This window comes from Oryx dammah, unplaced genomic scaffold, assembly GCF_014754425.2.
Source record: "Oryx dammah isolate SB20612 unplaced genomic scaffold, SCBI_Odam_1.1 HiC_scaffold_16, whole genome shotgun sequence".
Taxonomy (NCBI): Eukaryota; Metazoa; Chordata; class Mammalia; order Artiodactyla; family Bovidae; genus Oryx; species Oryx dammah.
In genome coordinates this window covers 47,495,790-47,518,297 of record NW_024070200.1, presented here as the reverse complement: position 1 = coordinate 47,518,297, position 22,508 = coordinate 47,495,790, and the positions used below count along the sequence as shown (strand labels likewise).

The following is a 22,508-nucleotide window of genomic DNA, read 5'->3' as shown; positions in this document are numbered from 1 at the left end:
ACTTGATTGTAAAAAGTTTCCTACTCATTATCTTTATCCTTCTTAGAAATATGTGAAACTTAGATAATTTCTATCCAATTTCTCCTCTCCTGTTTTCCACATTATTATTCCATAGCATTTTAGGCTCCACTGGGTTATCTGAGCCCCTCCATTTTTTTTCCAAATAGATTTATCTACGTGTTTGCCTGTTTCTTGGCTCTGCAGTGGTTCTTACATTCCACTCCTACCTGCTGAGTTCAATTTCCTGATAACTGGATGACATCATTTAACAGGTCTTTCAATGAAGATCTGTGAGTAATTAACCTTCTTGGTCTCAAATTGTTCAATTTTATCTTCATTTGGTATACTTTTTACTGAAGTATAATATATATCTATACACACATATGGTGGCTCAGACCTGCCTGCAAATGCAGGAGACCTGGGTTCAACCCATGGGTCAAGAAGATCCCCTGGAGGAGAAAATGGCAACCCACTCTAGTATTCTTGCCTGGAGAATCCCAGGGACAGAGGAGCCAGGTGGGCTACAGTCCATGGAGTTGCAAAAAGTTGGACACAACTGAGCGACTAACACACATATACGGAAAGTACACAAATTATTAGTGTACAACTTACGAATGTTGACTGAATCACTACGCAGATCAGGAAACATAACATCACCAGGGTCCCCCAAACCCTCCTTAAACCACCTTCTAGGCACTACCTTTCCCAACTTCCCATTTGCTATCCTAACTTCTACTGAAATAGACTGTTTTTGCCTATTTTTGTTTTTCTGTAAATGGAATCATACTGTATGTACTCTGTTGTGTCTTACTTGTTCTCAATGCTGTTTGTAAAATTCTTCCATGTTTTTGCATGTAGCTGTAATTTATTAGTTCTGCTTCTATATAAAATTCTGTTTATGAATCTGCCGCAATGTGTCCATTCTACTACAGATGGTATTTGGGTGGTTTCCAGGTAGGGGCTATTATTAATGATGCTTCTATGAATATTCTGGTTCTCGTCTTTTGCTGCACATTTGTATGAAATTCTGTTGGATGATACTGACAAGCATTTGACTTTAACAGACACTGCCAAACAATTTTCTGAGTGTCTAATTTATATTCCCGCAACGTAGGAGAGCTTTGGTTTCTCCACATCTCATGCTAACAGTTTGCGTTCTCATTCTTTTCAGTTTTAGGCATTCTTGGGGGTGTATTGTGGTTCTCATGGTGGCTTTAAATTGCACTTCCCATGTTCTCTGGGGAGCAATTGGTCAGTGTGTTAGACTAGCAAGTTGCATGTCCCTGGAGACTGATGAGATTGAGCTTCTTTTCATATCCTTATTGTCCATTTGAATATTCTCTTTTGTAAAGTGAATGTTTCAAACTTTTTGCTTATTTTTTTTTCCATTGGATTGTTTGCCAGTTTGTGATTTGTAGGAGTTCAATATACATTCTGATATGAGTCCCCTTTTTGGATATATGTATTGCAAAAGTTTTTTCTCCCATTCACTGGCTCGCCTTCTCATTCGCTTAAAATGTCTTTTGATGCAAAAATAAAAAAATCTTAATTTTAATTTAGTCCAACTTATTAGCCTTTTATGTTTATGTCTTATTTCCTGTGTGATAAATCTTTAATTAGCCCTGTAATATCTTCTAGAAGCTTTATTGTTTTACCTTTCACATTGATATCTATAATTCCCCTGGAATTGATTTTTGATGCACCCTATTTCAGACACGTAAAATGTGAAAAACAATATGTACCCAAGAATTGATATAGTTCAGATTTTTTTAACTTCCATTTTTAACTTAATACTTTAAAAAATGGATTTTATTTATTTGGCTGCACTGGGTCTTAGTTGTGGCATGAAGGTTGCAGCATTTGGGATCTAGTTCCCTGACCAGAGATGAAACTGGGACCCCTTGTGTTGGGAGTTCAGGATCTCAGCCACTGGACCACCAAGTAAGTCCCTTAATTTAATACTTAACAGGCTTTTTTCTTTACCATTAAATATTCTTCTGGGAAGATCCCCCAGAGGAGGGCATGGCAATCCACTCCAGTATCTTGCCAGGAGAAACCCATAGACAGAGGAGCTTGGTGGGCTATGGTCATAGGGTTGCAAAAAGTCAGACATGACTGAAGCAACCTAGCACAAATATTCTTCTACAAGACTTTTTAAAGTAAATGCCTAATAGTGTTGAAAAAGAGACAACAGACTCCAGATGAATTCCCTTAAAACCCCATATCAGCAAGTCAAGACTTAATAACTAACCTATAACACGACACTGAAAAAGAAAATTAGTCACTCAGTCGTGTCTGACTCTTTGTGACCCCGTGGACTGTACCCACCAGCTCCTCTGTCCATGTGATTCTCCAGGCTAGAATATTGGAGTAGGTTGCCATTTCCTTCTCCAAAACTACAGTCCATGCAATTCTCCACACCAGAATACTGGAGTGGGTAGCCATTGCAGGCTGATTCTTTACCAACTGAGCCAGCAGGGAAGCCCAAGAATGCTGGAGTGGGTAGCCTATCCCTTCTCCAGGGGATCTTCCCAACCCAGGAATTAAACCAGGGTCTCCTGCTTTGCAGGTAGATTCTTTACCAGCTGAGCTACCAGGAAAGCCCCTAACACAACACTGCAAATCAACTATACTTCAATAAAATACAAAAACAAAAAGCCCTAACCTCTTGGCATTTTCAGCCTCTCCCAGGAATGTGATCTTTAATCAGCCAATCTGGAATTACCTGGTCAGCACTAGTAAGGGTTACCTGCCCGATAGTACCAGCCGCCCCTTAAAGGAAGGTGACCTTGCCTGAAACAATCCACTCTCAGCTAGAATAACTTCCTTGCCCTGCCTCCTGCCTATAAAGTCTTCCCTTTTGAACAGTTGCTCAGAGCTCCTTTGCCAGATGGAGTGCTGCTGAATTCATGAATCATTAAATAAGGACAATTAAATCTTTAAATTTACTCAGTTGAATTTTGCTTTTTAACCCAGTCATCATATGCCTCTTATTGGAACAGGGACTCTGGAATCCAGGCAGGCCTAGTTAATATCTTGTCTTCATCTCTTACAAGCTCTGTAACCTTTTACAAGTTGTGGGAACTTTAAAGACTTTGGTCTGAGAGGTGTGTAGATCTTGAACTGAGTTGGTTTCATAGCTGGATCTCAGTTCCTAATTAAAAATTGATTGTTTAGAAGTACTACATCAACTGAAAGGAGATCAAACCAGTCAATTCTAAAGGAAATCAACCCTGAATATTTATTGGAAGGGCTGATGCTAAAGCTGAAGCTCCAATACTTTGGCCAGCTGATGCAAAGAGCCAACTCATTGGAAAAGACCCTGATGCTGGGAAAGATTGAAGGCAGGAGGAGAAGGGGATGACAGAGGACAAGACGGTTGGATGGCATCACCAACTCAATGGACATGAGTTTGAGCAAACTCTAGGAGATGCTGAAGGACAGGGAAGCCTGGTGTGCTGCAAGTCCATGGGGTTGAAAAGAGCTGGACACGACTGAGAGACTGAACAATAACACGCCAACTGAAAGAGTGACTCCAGAACAGTCTTACTTATTCATTAAAGTCTAAAGTTCTGGGATAGGCTATATTCTGTTTTATTTAATGTGACTAAGAACAATAAAACAACATCAAGATGAATGCCCTTTGGTAGGGAAAATTAAAGTCAGGGCTGGCACCTTGAAGGAGTGGCAGTTGAGCCACTTAATCACATTTCTTTATCAGATTATTCTTTATCTGTAGTGGTTAGGAGAGGATTATTTTTTCTGGTTACCTTGAGAGAGAATTACGTACTGTCTCTGTGGCTCACTTTATCATTGTAAAATGGTAGAGTAAAATTTAATACCAAGCTCATGGTGATGTTGTAAGGGCAACCTAAAGGAAGCTGAGACAAGTGTTAAGTGATCAGTAATGACCACCATTATTCTCATTGGAAGGACTGATGCTGAAGCTGAAGCTCCAATACTATGGCCACCTGATGTGAAAAGCTGACTCACTGGAAAAGACCTTGATGCTGGGACAGATTGAGGGCAGGAGGAGAAGGGGGTGGATGAGATGACATGGTTGGATAGCATCACCAACTCAATGGACATGAGTTTGAGCAAACTTCAGGAGACAGGGAAAGACAGGGAAGGGAACCCTGGCATACTGCAGTCCATTTGCAACTCTTTGGCGACTGAACCATTAGTGACTGAACGCAATAACATTCACATTCTGTGGGATATAGTCCAGTGAGATTACCTGGTGACTCAGATAGTAAATGACCTGCCAGCAATGCAGGAGACCCAGGTTCAGTCCCTGGGTCAGGAAGATCCCCTGGAGAAGGAAATGGCAACCCACTCCAGGATTCTTGCCTGGAGAGTCCCATAGACAAAGTAGCATGGCAGGCTATAATCCATGGAGTCGCAAAGGGTCAGACATGCCTGAGCAATGAACACTACTACACTACCAAAACTAGAAGGTCCTGTTTCTGTGGAGCTGATGGAGACTGCTGAAACTCATCAGAAGTAAAAGTCGTTCAGTCATGTCTGACTCTTTGGGACCTCACGGACAATACAATCCATGGAATTCTCCAGGCCAGAATACGGGAGTGGATAGCTGTTCCCTTCTCCAGGGGATCTTCCCAACCCAGGCCAGGGATCAAACCCAGGTCTCCCACTTTGCAGGCAGATTCTTTACCAGCTGAGCCCAGAAGAAGTGGCTAAAGACAAAAATCTCAGTAGGAGTTCCCTGACGGCCTGGTGGTTGGGATAATGGGCTTTCACTGCCATGGCCCTGGCTCAATCCTTGGTCTGAGAACTGAGATCCCACAAGTCACAGGGCCAAAAAAAATTTTTTTTCTAGACATCAGTTTATCCAGGGGGGTGCTGGTAAATGTTTTGTTTTTTTTAATTAATTGATTTGGCTGCATCGGGTCTTAGTTGCAGCACATAGGCTCTGTGTTGCGGTACACGGACTGTCTAGCTGTGATGTGTGGGCTCTGGTGCGCATGAGCTCAGTAGCTGCAACGGATCACAGGCTTAGTTGCTCCAAGGCATGTGGGATCTTTGTTCCCCCACCAGGGATCAAACCTGTGTCCCCTGTATTGCAAAGCAGATTCTTAACAACTGGACCACCAGGAAAGTCCCCAGTAAATGTTAACAACCAGCTCTATGGAGGGTGTGTGTGTATGTTGATTTGTAGCATTTCTGTAGTATAGATACTTCCACCACGGCCAATTTCGAACTATTAACATAACATCACTGAACACAGAGTTGTATAGTATTTCCACGTTAGAGTTTTCCGTCAGATAGATACAATACATGTAAATATCCTGAAGAGGGGAAATACTAGTAAAATACCATAAAATAGGAATCAATGAGTTTAGAGTCTTTCAATATGGTTTATTTCATTGTGAGTTTACATAACTTAATTTTTGATAATGCCTATGTTTCATAATTGGCTTACAAAATTCCTGAAAATTTAACAGTTGGCTCTCTTGAGCCTGTATAAGTTGGCTGCAGCCATCACGGAATTGGTGGCCTGTGTGCAGTGCTTAGTTACTCAGTTGTGGCTGACTTTTTGCAACCCTGCTGACTGTAACCCGCCAGGCTCCTCTGTCCATGGGGATTTCTAGGCAAGAATACTGTTAGTGGGTTGCCTTGTCCTCCTCCAGGGGATCTTCCCCACCCAGGAATTGAATCCAGATCTCCTGCATTGCAGGCTGATGGTGGAGCTAGTGTTAAAGAACCCACCTACCAGTGCAGGCAATATAAGAGACTCAGGTTCAAACCCTGGGTGGGAAAGATTCCCTGGAGGAGGGCATGGCAACCTACTCCAGTATTCTTGCCTGGAGAATCCCATGGACAGAGGAACCTAGTGGGCTATGGTCCATTGGATTGCAAAGAGTCAGACACAACTGAAGCGACTTAGCACACTTACAAATTAGCCTACGAGCCCTCACTTGAAGCCTGTCACAGACAAGTAGCATTTGTGTTTAAGATCTGGCGACTGGACAAGTGCCAAGGGCAGGTTCAATGTACTTCTTAAGGACTAGTGCTTGTTCCTCTGGGACAAGTGTCCCTTCCCCCAGGTCACAGCCCAAAGGTGACCTTTTCTTCCCTGACTCTAAACTGTTTATCATTCGCAGCCACTGGCACCTCCCCCTGCTTCAGGACAGACTGTCTTGGGAATGCCTGGGACATGCACGTAGGGCATTGTAGCCAACCACTTGCTGAACCCACGTCAGGGCTCACAAGGTCAACCAGATGGCCAGAAGGAGAGCAGCAGGCCTGGGAAGGAGCTTCCAGCTCCTGGGCTCTGAGCCCCATAGTGTCTGTGTTGTTGGGTTAGGAATGCCCTTGGCAAAGAGACCCCATCAGTCTACTGCCTTCATATATTTCAAAACCTGGATCCAAGCTATCCATTTCTCAGCTTAACCTCTCTTCTCCCTATTGCTTCTCTACCCCTGCAAATAACAGAGTCATGATGTTGACAAGTACAGACACTGGGTGCTTATTCTAGAATTATCCTGCTTAAGCCTCATAACAACCCTATGAAGTGCGTACTATTTTTATTCCAGTTCTGTGAGAAATCCAGGACATAGGGTGGCGTGCTCATCTGCAAACACTCATAAGGGAAGGAGCCAGTGTCCCAGTGTTCTTCCTTTCTCCCTCAACTGTCTTCCTTCACACAGTAGTCTCGGTTCATATGTGCTTTTTTTTTTTTTGGGCTGAGCCATGTGGCATGTGGGATCTTAGTTCCCCAACCAGGGATCAAACCTGCACCCCCTGCATTGGAAGCATGGAATCTTAACCACTAGACCTCCCATATATGCTTATTTTTCATTCTTCCACATATTGTGAGTGTGTTTGGTCTCTAATCATGTCCAAGTCTTTGTGACCCCATGGACTGTAGCCTACCAGGCTCCTCTGTCCATGGGATATCCCAGGCAAGATTACTGAAGAAGGTTGTCATTTCCTCCTCCAAGGGAGTTTCCTGACCCAGGGATCGAACCCACGTCTCCTGCATTGGGAGAGGGATTCTTGACCGCTGCACCACCTGGGAAGCAACTTCACTGTGTTACTTCCTCCTAAATGTTCTCAGCCTAGAGATAGTGGTGGAAGCCTAGGGTCTGAAAAAATTGCTCAGGAAGACAGTGTGCTGTGAGGATGGAGGAGATGCGGGGAGGCAGGAGAGTGGATGAGACCCTGCGGGTCACCAATACCTGAGGGCCCCGGAGGAAGAGGAGACCCAGCAGGGCTGTCACAGAAAGTGTGAGATTCCCAAAGGATGGGCTGAAGCGGGAAGACTACAGAACAGACAAGAAGTGGAGCGCTGAGAGGTGTCCCCTGGGTTTAGCCTCCCAGAGACCATCTGTGGGACTTCCCGGGGGTCCAGTGGTTAAGAATCTGCCTTCCAATCCAGGGGACACAGGTTCAGTCCCTGGTCATACAGCTAAGATGCTAAATGCTGCATGGCAACTAGGCTCCAGTGCCGTAACTATTGAGCCCACGCACTGCAACTAGAGAAAAGCCTGTGTGCTGCAACAAAGACACAGCTCAACCAAAAAGAAAAACCAGAGGCCATCTGTGACCTTGGCAGTGGGCACTCCTGTTTCTCTGCTGGATGGTACGGCAGCTGCCGCAGGGAAAGCAGGTGCTTTCCCAGCAATGGGTTGAGGAAAGGCTGCTGCTGCTGCTGCTAAGTCGCTTCAGTCGTGTCCGACTCTGTGCAACCCCATAGATGGCAGCCCACCAGGCTCCCCTGTCCCTGGGATTCTGCAGGGAAGAACACTGGAGTGGGTTGCCATTTCCTTCTCCAATGCATGAAAGCGAAAAGTGAAAGTGAAAGTGAAGTTGCTCAGTCGTGTCCGACTCTGTGTGACCCCATGGACTGCAGCCTACCAGGCTCCTCCGCCCATGGAATTTTCCAGGCAAGAGTACTGGAGTGAGTTGCCATTGCGTTCTCCATGAGGAAAGGCTAGGAGTTAGCAAAGTGGGTCAGCCAGTGTAGACCTCTCTTTCAGGGAAAAGGAATCAGAAGGGAGAGCCGAGGGGGAAGGAGGGCTTTGGGAATTGGGGTTTTAAGACAGTTAGACATGACTTAGCCACTGAACAACAACAACAATAACATGGATTGAACCTGGCCCCTCAGCCGTAGAGTTCAGAGTCCTAACTAATGGACCGCCAGAGAGTTCCCAACCTTTGGCAAATTTAAACGCTCAGGAAAAGGAGCTGGCAGAGGTGAGGCTGAATATGCCAGTGAGAGAGAAAGGTAAAGGCAAGAGGTGGCTGAGGCCCCAGGCCCTGAGGGGTCTGAGCCCCCGACGGCAGACGGCAGAGAGTCTCCCCCTTCTTTCCTGGGGACGAGGTGGCTGCCTGATGGTGTCTATTTCCTCTGACAAGTGGGAGGCAGAAAGTGAGGGGATGAACAGTTGGGAACACGCAGGAGACTGGTGGAGTTTGTGACAACCAGTTGGTCAGTGGAAGTTAACAAGAGATGAGCTGAAGTCAGAAGTAACACGTGTGTGGGGTGGGGTCAGGCACAGTCTTCTCAGGAGTCACTGCCCAACATCACAGACGGGAGTCTGTGAATGCTGTGTGCCTGCAGTCCTTAAGCTCAATACGTTCATTGTCCATCAACTTTCTTACTGCTTTGGCCACCAGGAGGTGACAGTCTGTCTGGATACTAAGGACAGCTCACCGTGGCTCCCAGTAACGGCTTGAGGGTGTCTCTGGATTTCTTTCCACCATGGAAGGTTACAAGGGGAAGCCAGGTGTCTGCAGCTTGGAAATGGGTTCTCATCAGACATGGAATCAGCCAGCATCTTGTTCTTGGAGTCCCAGCCTCGAGGAATGTGAGAAGTACAAGTTACCTGTTTCAGCCACCTGTCTGGGGTGATTTGTTACAGCAGCCTGAGCTGACTGGAACAACGTGCACAGTAACTCCGTGAAGAAGGTAATCGTCTTGCCCAGAACAGAGTAGGACTTTCAACTGCAGGTTAGTTTTCCACTGTGTCATGGGATGTACCACAAGGTGTTGCGGTCTCCCCAAGTCTCCCCTTGCTTAATTAAATAGAAAATATGTCTTTGGAAACTGCCTCCCTGAATTCAGCATAGATATAGAAATTTATTGGAAGCATTGGCTTTGAACCAGATTTACCTCTTCAGTCATTTAAAAAATTGTATTACTATTTATTTTTATTTATCTGGCTGCACTGGGTCTTAATTGGGGCATGTAGGATTTTTAGCTGTGGCATGTGGGATCTAGTTCCCTGACCAGGAATTTAACCCAGACCCCCTGCATTGGGAGCACAGAGTCTTAGCCACCAGACCACCAAGAAAGTCCTTCTTCAATCATTTAGACCTGAACTTCATTAGGAGGTAATTAGGTTTTCTCTCCGATTAATTAGTGGTGGTTATACAGAAGGCCCAATGGAAAAGTTGTGTGATCACTCAGCCAGGTCCGCCAAGGGTGAGGCAGCAGGAGGGTTAAAACCTGCGCACTGAATATATGCTCAAGCTGGTGAGAGGAGGAGACAGTGATAGACCTTAGGATTAGCTTTGCCAAAATATCTTAGAAGAGAAAGAGATTAAAGATTCTACGGAAGCATAGATTTTTCAGTCTCCTCACTAAATAGAGAGCAGTGTGGCTGCTGATTGAGAACGTTTATGTCTGTTTGGGGGAGTCAGGGCAGGGGTGTCCAGAAGGAGACGCACAGAGAGCAGCCTTTGGAGTTTGGACATCCCTCATTCTCCCCGCCGCCTCCACTCCCACTATGCCCCCCACCTCAACCTTGAATCCTGGGTACAGTGAGCAGGGCAGTTACCCAGATTCCTGGGCAAGGTTTCCTCTTGGCATCCAGACCGAAAGAGATCAGGGAGGCCACGAGTGTTGAAATAGCCTGGCAGGAGGAATGCTGAGTCTGTCTTCCTGCCAGTGGCAGGCACAGGATGTACCAAATACAGCCTGGTCCTTTGCTCTGGGTACAGATGAGTCTAGATTCTGAGGGGCCTGGAGCTTACACAGTTGGGTTGGCCGAGAAGGGGATCCTTTCTGAGAAAATAATACAAAATTAGGGAGACCCCTGGAAGGGGACTATGTGAGTGAGGGATGCTGAAGTGTAAGCTTCAGAGAGGGTTATGTGTGGAGAATAAAGTGAAATAGGATGAGGAGATAGAGCTTACGGAAGGGGAGGCTACTCTAGACTGGAGTAGTCAGGGGAGGCTGACGCCTGAGCTACAAACCAAACAACAAGGAGCCGGCCATGAGGCCACTGGTGTGAAGAACATTCTGAGCAGAAGGAACAATCAGTGCAAAGTCCCTGGGGCTGGATCAGGCTTGGAATGGCAGGACCGTGAGAAGATGAGTGTGCCTGGAGTTTGGTGAGCCAGGGGAGAGGGCTGGGTGGTGAGTTCAGGGGCTGGGTGGTGAGTTCAGGGGACGGGGCAGGGGCTGGTTCCTCTTGGGCCTTCAAGAGTTGGTACTGCTACTGCTGCTGCTGCTAAGTCGCTTCAGTCATGTCCGACTCTGTGCAACGCCATAGACGGCAGCCCACCAGGCTCCCCTGTCCCCAGGATTCTCCAGGCAAGAACACTGGAGTGGGTTGCCATTTCCTTCTCCAATACGTGAAAGTGAAAAGTGAAAGTGAAGTTGCTCAGTTGTGTCCGACTCTTAGCGACCCCATGGACTGTAGCCCACCAGGCTCCTCCGTCCATGGGATGTTCCAGACTTGGTAAGGACTCTGTTATTCCAGGATTTGCGGGAGGCTATTGAAAACTTTTAAGTGAGACTAAATATAAAATCAACATTATAGGGACTGCCCTGGTGGTCCAGTGGTTAAGACTTCAATGCATGGGGCAAGCGTTCAATCCCTGGTCCAGAAACTACAATCCCCCATGCCCCAAGGTGCAGCCAAAAAATAAATAAATTAAGGAAACTTTATAAACCAATTCCAGTCCCATGTACTTAGGTGTGAAATATATATATATATATATATATATATATATATTTTTTTTTTTCCCAAAGAACTTCATAGTGGTGTTTCCTGGTGGCTCTGACAGTAAAGAATCCACCTGTACTGCCGGAGACCTGAGTTCGATCCCTTGGTTGGAAGGATCACCTGGAGGAGGGTGTGACAACCCCACTCCAGTATTCTTGCCTGGAGAATCCCATGGCCAGAGGAGCCTGGCGGGCTACAGTCCATGGGGTCACAAACGGTCAGACATGGCTGAAAGACCATTTTAAAAAATGGCTTGCAGAAAATTCCAGAAAGAGGATGGCCAGTGGGGTTGGGGGTGTGTCAGCAGCACCTGGTCCTTCTAGGTCTGATGGTCAGAGGGGCAGCCCCCAGGAACAGCCCCCAGGAACAGCCCCCAGGAACAGAGGAATGGTTCCTCCCATCTCCTACCATGTCTCCTTCCCTGTTACTGTAGCTCCCGTTCACCCCACGGGGCTCTTGGGGAGCAAAAGGGCTGATCTGTGTCTGCTCTGCTGGACATCACAGTCTGGCCAGCTTCTGAAGCCCTGGGTCAAACCTGCGGAATAGAGACAACCTCAGAGTGCCCTTGTATGTGTGCATGCAAAGTCGCTTCAGTTATGTCTGACTCTGTGCAACCTTATGGACTGTAGTAACCCTCCAGGCTCCTCTGTCCATGGAATTTTCCAGGCAAGAATACTGGAGTGGGTTACCATGCCCTCCTCCATGGGATCTTTCCAACTCAGTGATAGAACCCACATCTCTTATATCTCCTGCTTTGGCAGGCAGATTCTTTACCAGCAGCACCACTTGGGAAGCCCCAAGGTCCCCTTAGCAACCCCTAAGGACTCGAGGAGTGAGCATCCTTGTTTCCAGAATATCTGACAGCCACCACCTTTGGGTAGAAGGGAAGGACGCCCTCTGAACAACTGGCTGCAATCTGGCTGGGACATGTGGTCTGGCCATGCATGACCTCTCAACCTCCTGAAGGCCAGTCTCCATAGGAACCTCTGAAACATGCTGCCTAGGGGAAAAGGAAGAAGGAATTGCATTTGTTGCAGGTGGCTAATGAATAGATCTGCCCTGGAGAGAGGAGGGAGGAACTGTGGAGTGGGAAGAGAATCTTCAAGTCAGGGAAGGAGGTGGGCAATGGGGGCGGACCATCAGCAGATGCGGCGTATACCTGGGAAGCCTTGGCCTCTCCGCCAGGTTCCTCCTTTCCCCCACTGAATCCCCAGGGACTCAGGGCCTCCCTGGACAAGGTCAGGACAACATTATTGGACATTCTGGAATCTAAGACAAGAAACCATTCAACGTGGTAGTCTAGCGATTTGGGACTTGGGAATGGGAAGACCCAGGAGCTGGTCCTGGTGAAGACTGAAGAGCTGGTCTTCCAGTAGGGTCTGCTGCTGGAGAGGATTTGGGTTTTAACAGAGTTTGAGACAGCCAAACAAAGGGCTTCCTAAAAAAAATTTTTTTTTTTTTAGTGTGTATTTATTTGGCTGTGCCAGGTCTTAGTGGTGACATTCAAGATCTTTAGTTGCAACATGTGGGAGCTATTACTATTTCCGTGACCAAGGCTCTAACCCCTGGCACCCTGCATTGGACGCTCAGAGACTTAGCCACTGGACCACCAGGGAAGTCCCCCAAAGGGCTTGGGGCCACGTTACAGTGGTTCTTATGGGGCCTGGAAGAAAGTGTTTGTCCACACCTCAAGTAATGAGACAAAGCAGCAGAGGTGGGGGCAGGGTGGGGGGAGGGGGAAGTTAGACTGTTAAAAAACAGAGAGAGAAATAAACACCTTGAGAAACTTGAGAAGCTGGTTAACTAGTCATGGAATCCCCGCGGGCCTGCCTAAGAGGGAACAATAGTTGAGGATTTCCGCCCCCTCCAAAAAACAAAACAAAACACCAACCAACCAACCAGCAAACAAAGAAACAATGGAGAGACCCTGGAAACAGCGCTCGGGGCTGGACCCTTTACCCCAGCAAAGATGGCAGTCCACAGTGAGGCCCTGCCCCCAGTCAACAGAAAAGCAAGGCAGACAAAGCCTATCTCTTTGTGTTAAGCTCTCAGTGGGCGAGATCAACAGGTTGAAAAGGCTCTGAGGCAGGCAACCTGGGTGGGCCCCAGGAAGACAGGATTGTAAACAAGTAGAGGAAACCTCGGGCTTCCCAGGTGGCTCAGGGGTGAAGAGCCCACCTGCCATCACAGGAGACAGGTTTGATCCCTGGGTCGGGAAGATCCCCTGGAGGAGGGCATGGCAATCCACCCCAGTGCTCTTGTCTGGAGAATCCCATGGACCGAGGAGCCTGGTGGGCTGCAGTCTGTGGGGGTCACAGTCAGTGACTAAACACACACACACACACACACACACACACACACACACACACACGCACGCGCACACACACACACAGAGGTCCAGTTCCCTTTCTTGATTAAGACAAAGCTCTTTCTGGGATGGGGTGGGGCAGTTGGTCAACAAAGGGCCAGAAGGTGGCAGTGTCTCCTCAGGGAGGGGTGGTGGGCCCGACCACAGGCAGTCACCCAGGCATGCAGCCCCTTAGGGCCCCTTGCGCTGATCCCAGCCCCCCAGGCCTTCCTCCCTTGGCCTGGAGATGGTCTGCCCACGAGGTAAATTCAGGCAAGGACCAAGTGCCCAGGCTGTGAGCTGTGTGCCAGCTGGGATGGCCCTGGCCCTTGAGATCTAAATAGAATCTCCTGTCACTCCCATCACAGGAAGTGGGACGCCTAGCATCTTCCTCACTGTTTCCCGGGTTTAAGGGTTCAAGATGCCTTGTGATCCAGGCACCCGATGGCCACAGTCCAGCACCACTGCCCTCCCAGGCCCCTTCCTCCCACTTCTCCAACCTCTCTCTTTCCTCTGCTGTCCACCCATCCTGGACTCAGAGTCAGGGAAGAACAAGAAAATGACAAATGTGGGTGAGGATGTGGAGTAATGGGAACATTTTTCCCCCTCTTTGGTGCACTTGAGGGATCTTAGTTCAATCAAGAGACTGAATGTGGGCCACAGCAGTGAAAGCGCTGAGTCCTAACCACTGGACCACCAGGGAATTCCCGTAACTTGTGTGTTTTCTTGAGGTATTACTTGCTGTAAAGTATTATATAAACTTCAGGTGTCCAACATAGTGATTCACAATTTTTTTAAACAAATTTTATTTATTATTTTTGGCAGTGCTGGGTCTTCGTTGCTGTGAGGGGTGTTCTCTAGTTTCAGCGAGTGGGTGCTGCTCACTAGTTGCGCTGGCAGACTTCTCGTCGCAGTAGCCCCTCTTATTGCAGAGCACGGGCTCTGGAGCATTTAGGTTTCTGCAGTTGGGGCACACGGGCTCAGTAGCTGCAGCTCCCGGGCTCGGTGTGCACAGGCTCAGTAGTCGTGGCACGCCGGCTTAGATTCTCCGTGTCATGTGGGACCTTCCCTGGTTGAACCTGTGTCTTCCGCAGTGGCAGGAGGGTTCTTTACCCTTCAGCCACCAGGGAAGGCCATGATTCACAATTTTTAAAGGTTGTATTCCACTTATAGTTATTTCAAAATTTGACTCTATTCCCTGTTTCCTACAATATATCCTTGCAGCTCATTTATTTTATATGTAGAAGTTTGTGCCTCTTAATTCTCTGCCCCTATCTTTTCCCTCCCCGTCTCCTCTTCCCATAGTTAACCTACTAGATTATTCTCTATATCTATGAGTCTGTTTCTTTTTGTTATATTCACTAGTTTATTTATTAGATTACATGTATAAAAGATATCGTCTGACTTATTTCACCTAGCAGAATACCCTATAGGTGTAACCATGTTGTTGCAACTGGCAAATTCTCTTTCCTTTTTATTATGTTGTTGTTTTATCCTACCTCTTCTTTATCCGTTCATCTGTTGATGGACGCCTGGGTTGCTTCTATATCTCGGCGATTATAAATGATGCTGCCGTGAACATTATGGTGTGTGTGCTTTTTCAGATTAGTGTTTTAATTTGGGGGGGAGGTATACCTAGGAGTGGATTGCTGGGTCATCTGGCAGTTCTAGTTTTAGTTTTCTGAGAAACCTCTGTGTTGTTTTCTGCAGTGACCACACTAATTTATATGCCCACCACTGGTGTATGAGGATTCCCTTTTCTCCACATCCTCACCATTTATTTGTGTCTTTTTGATGATAACCATTCTGACAGATGTTTGGTGATATCTCATTGTGGCTTTAATGTGCATTTCTATGATGATTAACGATGTTGGGCATCTTTTCATGTGCCTGTTGGCCATCTGTAAGTCTTCTTTGGAAAAATGTCTATTCAGATCTTCCACCCATATTTCAGTGGGGTTGTTTGGGAATTATTTTATGTTGAGGTGTATGAGCTCTTTATGTACATTTAATATTAACTGTTATTGGTAATACCATTTGCAAATGTTTTCTCCCATTTAGTAGGTTGTCTTTTCAGAAATTGGAACTTTAACACACTGTTGGTGAGAATGTAAAATGATACAGCTGTTGCAAGAAGGGGGACCCCTTCCAGGGCCTGGAAGTGGGCTCTTGTCTAACACTTGGAAATGAATTGTCCGAAGAGACACATGCGCTGACAAAGCAAGATATTTTATTGGGAAGGGGCGCCCGGGCAGAAAGCGGTGGGGTAAGGAGACCCAGAAGGACTGCTTTGCAACGTGGCTCACAATCTCGGGTTTTATGGTGATGGGATTAGTTTCTGGGTTGTCTTTAGCCAATCATTCTGACTCAGAGTCCTTCCTGGTGGCACACGCATCGCTCAGCCAAGATGGATGCCAGCGAGAAGGATTCAGGGAGGTGGTCGGACACGTAGTGTCTCCTTTTGACCTTTCCTGAATTCTTCTGGTTGCTGCTGGCTTATTAGTTCCATGTTCCATACCAGGACCTCCTGTCGTAAAGCAACTCATGCAAATGGTTACTAGGGTGCCTGGCCAGGTGGGCAGTTTCAGGCAGTGTGCTTCCCCTAACACAGCCACTGTAGACAATAGCATACCAGTCCTCAAAAATTAAAAGTAGAATTACCATAGGATGCAGCAATTCCACTTCTGGGTGGATACCTAAAAGAATTGAAAGCAGGGTTTCAAAGAGATATCTGTATACCCATGTTGATAGCAGCATTAATTATAACAGCCAAAAGATGGAAGCTACCCAAGTGTTTACTAATGGGTGAATGGATAAACAAAATGAGATTATACTGGTGAAGGACCGGGAAGCGTGGTGTGCTGCAGTTTGTGGGGTCGCAAACAGTCGCACACAACTTAGTGACTGAACAACAATACAATGGAATGTTATTCAGCCTTAAAAAGGAAGACTATTCTGACACACGCTGCACCACGGATTAACCTTGAGGACAGTATGCTAAGTGAAATAAGCCTAACAACACAGTAGTTTCTATGAGGCACTGAGAATGGTCGCATAGGAAATAGAATGGTGGTTGCCAGAGGCTGGAGGAATGGAAAGGTATTGTTTAACTGGTACAGAATTTTGTTTGGGGAAGATGGAATGGGGTGATGGCTCTAACCAAAGAGGATGTACCCCTAGAAATGGTTAAAAACATAAAATTTATGTTGTGTGCATTATGTGGGTTGCCATTTCCTCCTCCGGGGGAATCTTCCTGACCCAGGGATTGAACCCACATCTCCTGCGCCTACCTGATGAGCCATCAGGGAAGCCATGTATATTTCACCTCACTTGTTTTAAAGAAGGTCCTTTGTCCCTGCCACTGGGGATTTCTCACGGGACACACACCTCCCAGGCTGAGGCTCCTGCTCTTTTGTCCTGGCCCCTTATCATTTTTCTGATCTTCTCCTCTCTTATGAGGGGTCCCTTTCCCCCAAGTTCCTGTTAAGACCCCAGTAAAGCTGTTCAGTTCCTCCAATGTTTAACCCTGTCCCTGGCACCTCCCCTTCCTCAGCCGAAGTGACTGATCCAGATACTCACCGAAAGAATAACAGTTCTCACGCTGCTAAAGGCCATGGAAATGTGGCATCTGGTGTGTACTTTGGCCCCCTGAAGAATTTAGTAGTCCAAGTCCACAGTTGAGATGCCATCTTCTCTCCACCAGCTGCCAGGCTGAGGATAGACCTGGGAGCCCCAGGAATGAATTTGTCAGAGTAAAGGCCTCTCTGGGCATCCTTTTGGCAGCTTGCAAACAGGCCCTGCTGGCAACGTTTCATCTACCTGAGCATTGGGGATCAAGCCTCAGAAGCACAGGCCCTGGGCATAAAGCAGAGAATAAGGAATCCCCAAGCCCAAGCCAGGTGGACTCAGTGTGGGACTGGAACCACAGGAGTGACAGGAGGTGCTGGAGGACTGGACGTCAAGAAAGTCTGCACCTGTGTGTGTGTGTGTGTGTGTGTGTGCCTGTGTGTGCAGACATCCCTGGAGAGGCCTTGAGGGTGGGAAAGATTAAAGGAAAAATGGGGAAGCTCTCCCCATGGATGATTACGACAAATCCCCACAGGGAAACAGACAGTGCCTCCCAGGCACAGATCTCCAATGCAGAGGCAGGAGAGGGCCCCTGAAAAGTCTTCAGAACAAAAACTGACGCTTGATAAGTGCTTACCAAGTGCCAAGCGCTAAACACTACCGTGCTTAGTCACTAGTCATGTCCCACTCTTTGCAACCCCATGGACCATAGCCCATCAGGCTCCTCTGTCCATGGGGATTCTCCAGGCAAGAATACTGGAGTGGGTTGCCATGCCCTCCTCCAAGGGATCTTTCCAACCCAGGGATTGAACCCAGGTCTCCCACAGTGCAGGCGGATTCTTTACAGTCTGATAGTAAACTACTCCTGCTACATGCCAGGTTGGCCGTGTTCTAAGCCAGCTAATAAACTTGGAGTGCCAGCCAATTAGGTAATTTAAAATAGTCTATTAGCTGCATGTTATTTTATTTATTGTTTAAGAAATACAAACAGGGGACTTCCCTGGTGGTCCAGTGGTTGGGACGCTACATTTCCACTTCAGGGGGCTCAAATTCTATCCCTGGTCAGGGAAGTAAGATCCCTAACCCTAACCCCCTCAAAACAAAAAGTCTCTGGGGACTTTGCTGGTGGTCCATTGCATTGGTTAAACTCCAAGCTTCCAATGCAAGTGTCACAAGTTCAATTCCTGTTCAGGGAACTAGGATCCTACATGCTGTTTGGCATGACCAAAAAAATTTTAGATAGGAAGAAATACAGACAGACATGTATGTTAATACAAGCATGTATGAAGAAGAAAAGTGAAAGTGTTAGTTGCTCAGTCGTGTTCAACTCTTTGTGACCCCATGGACTGTAGCCCACCAGGCTCCTCTGTCCATGGGATTCTCTAGGCAAGGATACCAGAGTGAGTAGCCATTCCCTTCTCCAAGTAATAAACATGTATACCTAATGAATATATGGGAGATATCCAGGGGAAAATTTGTAACTGCTCGGTATTATTAAAAGTTTTTTTAAAAGTGAAAGTAACTCTAAAATATATTCTATTTAACCTAAAAGATGTAAAATATTAATTATCTGTGAGATACTTTGCATTCTCTTTTCTTATTAAGTCTTCAAAATCCAATGTGAATTTATACTTAGGGCACACCTCAGTCTGAAGGAGCCACATTTTCAAGTGTTCCATGGATGCAGGTAGCTGATGGTTACTCTACCAGACAGAATAGTTTAGATATATTAATATTAATTCTCAATATAAGCACTTTAGCCACATGTTTTGTTATCCTCATTTTACAGAGGGCAAGAAGTTCTTTGTCCAAGGCCACCCGGGAGGAAGGTAGCTAAGTCAGGATCTGAGCCACCAAGCTCAGCAAGTGTGGGATGGGGACCTGGTCTCCTATAATAAACATTCTGGGCTGTCACCACTGTGGGTCTCATCTCCCTTAGGACATAAAGTAAAAGCCTGTCTGCTCTTATTCCCTCTGCTTTACAGTGCAGAACAGAGGATGGTGGTGGTGGTTTAGTCGCTAAATCGTGTCCGACTCTTGCGACCCCCTGGACTGTAGCCCTCCTGGCTCCTCTGTCCAGAATGCGATTTTTCCAGACAAGAGTACTGGAGTGGATTGCCATTTCCTTCTCCAGGGGATCTTCCCAACCCAGGAACTGAACCCAAGTCTCCTGCATTGCAGGTGGATTCTTTACTGACTGTGTCACCAAGGAAGCCCAGAACTGAGCATAAGAGAGGCTAAAGGGTCTTGCCCCATAGGTGGTCCCAGTGTGCTCTGAACCTACGTGGAGTGAACACTTGGGAGACATCATCTCACACTGCAGTGAGTGTCAAGGAAGGAAAGGGTGTGGCTACTTGCATCCCACCCTGAAGGTTAAATCTGCTTTGAAAAGTTCAATGGAGGGACTTTCCTGGTGGTCCAGTGTTTAATATGCTGCCCTTCCATTGATGGGGGCACAGGTTCGATTCTTGGACAGGGAACTAAGATCCCACGTGCTGCTTGGCCCCCACTCCCCACCCCAAAATAAAAGTCCAAAGGAAAAATGACCCCATGGCTCAAAGTAGGAGTGAGAAAGCTCTTTAGACCATTTTCTACACCATCATTTTAGATGGCTGCCTGAAAGTCATTCAAACAATACACCATCATCTATTTCAGCAGCCTCTAGTTGAGAACAATTTTTCACAAATATGAATAGCTCTGTGATGAACATTCTTATACTTTCCTGTTTGCCAATAAGGCAAAAAGATTTTTTTTTTAATTTATTTATTTATTTTTAATTTTTACTTTACAATTCTGTATTGGTTTTGGCATAGATTGACATGAATCCACCACAGGTGTACATGCGTTCCCAAAGGCAAAAAGATTTTAATCTCCACTACTTTGTCCATTGTCTGGCATTCAGGGTGTATAGGAGCGAGTCCAGTGAACTTGGCAAGCCTCCCATGTCCCCATGCATAGAAGAATCCCTGAATTGGGCCACTTACCTGTATGTTCATAATTTCACTTTCTCATCACACAGGCTCGTTTCACCTGTGTCCAACACTTGATTCCACCTAGCTTCCTGCTGTCTGATGTGCTTTTGCTCAAGAGGAAACATTTCTGGGCTACAAGGTCAGCCCAGGATGCCCCCGCTACAGTGTGCATGCTCAGTTGCTCAGTCATGTTTAACTCTTTGCAACCCCGTGGACTGTGGCCCACCAGGCTCCTCTGTCCATGGAATTTCCCATGCAAGAATACTTGAGTGGGTTGCCCGTTCCTCCTCCAGGAAATATTCCCAACCCAGGGATGGAACCCTTGTCTCCTGTGACTTCTACATTAGCGGAGGGATTCTTTACCACTAGCTCCACCTGTGAAGCCCCTCTCCTAGGGCACGTTATGCAAAAAAGATACTTCTTCAGGTCCTCCATTCCCCCCTTGCTCTCTGGAGAATCAGGATAGACCTCCATGGAGCCTTTGCCTCCTGTTTCGTGGAAATGTTTGTTCTGGTTCCTGGCTTCTTCCCAGTTTCCATCTGATTGCCCTTTTACCCTTCAGTCAGGTTTTATCTCTTACTCGGTGGGCACTTTGCTGACAAGATCTCAGTTGAAACAGTGCCATTAATTGCCTTTCTATGTTTTTAACTAGAAAGGAAGTTCAATTAGAGTACATGAATATTGGAAGGGGAAGATACAACCCCTGCCCCATTTATGCCTAGGCATCTTTCTCTTACTTTTGCTCAATTTCTAAAAGGGTCTGGGGCCCACTCAACCCTAAATATTCATTGGAAGAACTGATGCTGAAGCTGAAGCTGCAATACTTTGGCCACCTGATGGAAAGAATCAACTCATTGGAAAAGACCCTGAAGCTGGGAAAGATTGAAGGCAGGAGAAGGGCAGAAGGGCACGACAGAAGATGAGATGGTTGGATGGCATCACTGACTCGATGGATATGAATCTCAGCAAACCCTGGGAGATGGTGAAGGACAGGGCAGCCTGGCATGCTGCAGTCCATGGGGTCTCAAAGAGTCGGACATGACTTAGTGACTGAACGACAATAACGGGGAACCCACCGGAAAATCAGAGCTCTGCCTGGAGAGTGTGGTGGGCCTAAGTGATCACCAGGTCGGACCTTGCACTGTCTGCTCTTTTGAAGACTTTTTCAAAAGAACCACCCTTCTCTTTGTTCCTCCCTTTCTCTTCCCTGCCCCAGGGGCAGGCTTTCTACTCAGGACCATTCATCAGGAAGAGACCTGCCTTTAAGTCTCTGTGAATACTCTCCAGTGACTGTGTAGGTGGACGCCAGTGGCAGCTTGTAGTAAAGATGCCTCATCTTGGCTCTGCTGGATCCTCTGCTTGCCCCACAGGCTGAGGCTCAAATTTCAGCCAGGAAAACAAAAAGTTACAAATTACTTCCTAACCCCATGCCTTTCTCATTACCAGCAGTAACCTCCACTGTGAACGTCTGAAATGCCAAGAACTTGTATTGATTGCCTTCTCCCTCTTTTTAATGACACGATATATCCGTCTGTTAGTGTTACTGTAACAAATACCAGAGACTGGGTGGTTCTACAACAGAAATTTATTTTCTTATATTTCTGAAGCTTAGAAGTCCAAGATCAAGGTCTTGGCTCCTTCTGAGGCTTCCGTTTGCAGATGGCCATCTTCTCCAGTGCTACCCACTGGTCATAGCAAACACCCTCTTCCAACAACACAAGAGACGACTCTACACATGGACATCACCAGATGGTCAGTACTGATGAAGGAGGAAACAGAGCTGGACTCCGTCTTAGGCCAGGGTGTGAAAATTAGGCCACACACATTGTCACCCTCCCAGTGGACTCTGAACTTCGTGCCCAGCGTCTATAGAAATGGAAAACCAGACCCCCTGATAAAGGAGCCTCAGGACTTGCACTTGGACTCTCTGTTGCCTAAAAGAATATGCTAATTATCTCTGTAACAGAACAAAGTCATAAATTCCATTATGTTTATCGGGATATGACCATAGGCCTATTGATAAATATCCACTGTTTATCTAGTCTTGTGACACATGACTCATGGGTAACTTTGTCTCTCTTTTACCTGTCCAGACTAGTTTCAAGGAATTTTGGGAGGTGGGTTTGAGCAAGTACTCTTAAGGTATATAAGGTTTTTCACAAAAACTAGTCGGGGTTCTTGGCTAAGAGGAGACTCTGCCTTGGGCCCACTGGTGTAATAAACTGCACTCCACTATCTGCATTGTCCTTCTGAGTGAGTTTGTTTCCCAGAACGCGTGGCTACAACACTGAAATCAGACTGATTATATTCTTTGCAGCCAAAGACAGAGAAGTTCTGTACAGTTATCAGAAACAAGACTGGGAGCTGACTATGGCTCAGATTATGAACTCCTTATTATAAAATTCAGACTTAAATTAAAGAAAGTAGAGAAAATCACTAAGCTATTCAGGTATGACTGAAATCAAATCCCTTATGCGTATACAGTGGAAGTGACAAATAGATTCAAGGCATTAGATTTGATAGACAGAGTACCTGAAGAACTATGGACAGAGGTTCGTAACATTGTACAGGAAGCAGTGATCAAAATCATCCCCAAGAAAAAGAAATGCAAAAGGTAAGATGATTGACTGAGGAGGCCTTACA

General features: G+C 46.5%; 1 long non-coding RNA gene across 1 annotated transcript; it reads left to right on the top strand.

Moving 5' to 3' along the window:
- The first annotated feature begins 533 nt into the window (after window positions 1-533).
- On the top strand, window positions 534-22,104 carry LOC120875618. Its single transcript, XR_005723997.1, has 3 exons — window positions 534-1,941; window positions 8,736-8,977; window positions 19,913-22,104. It is a non-coding gene; the product is annotated as an uncharacterized LOC120875618 (long non-coding RNA).
- The last annotated feature ends 404 nt before the right edge of the window (window positions 22,105-22,508 follow it).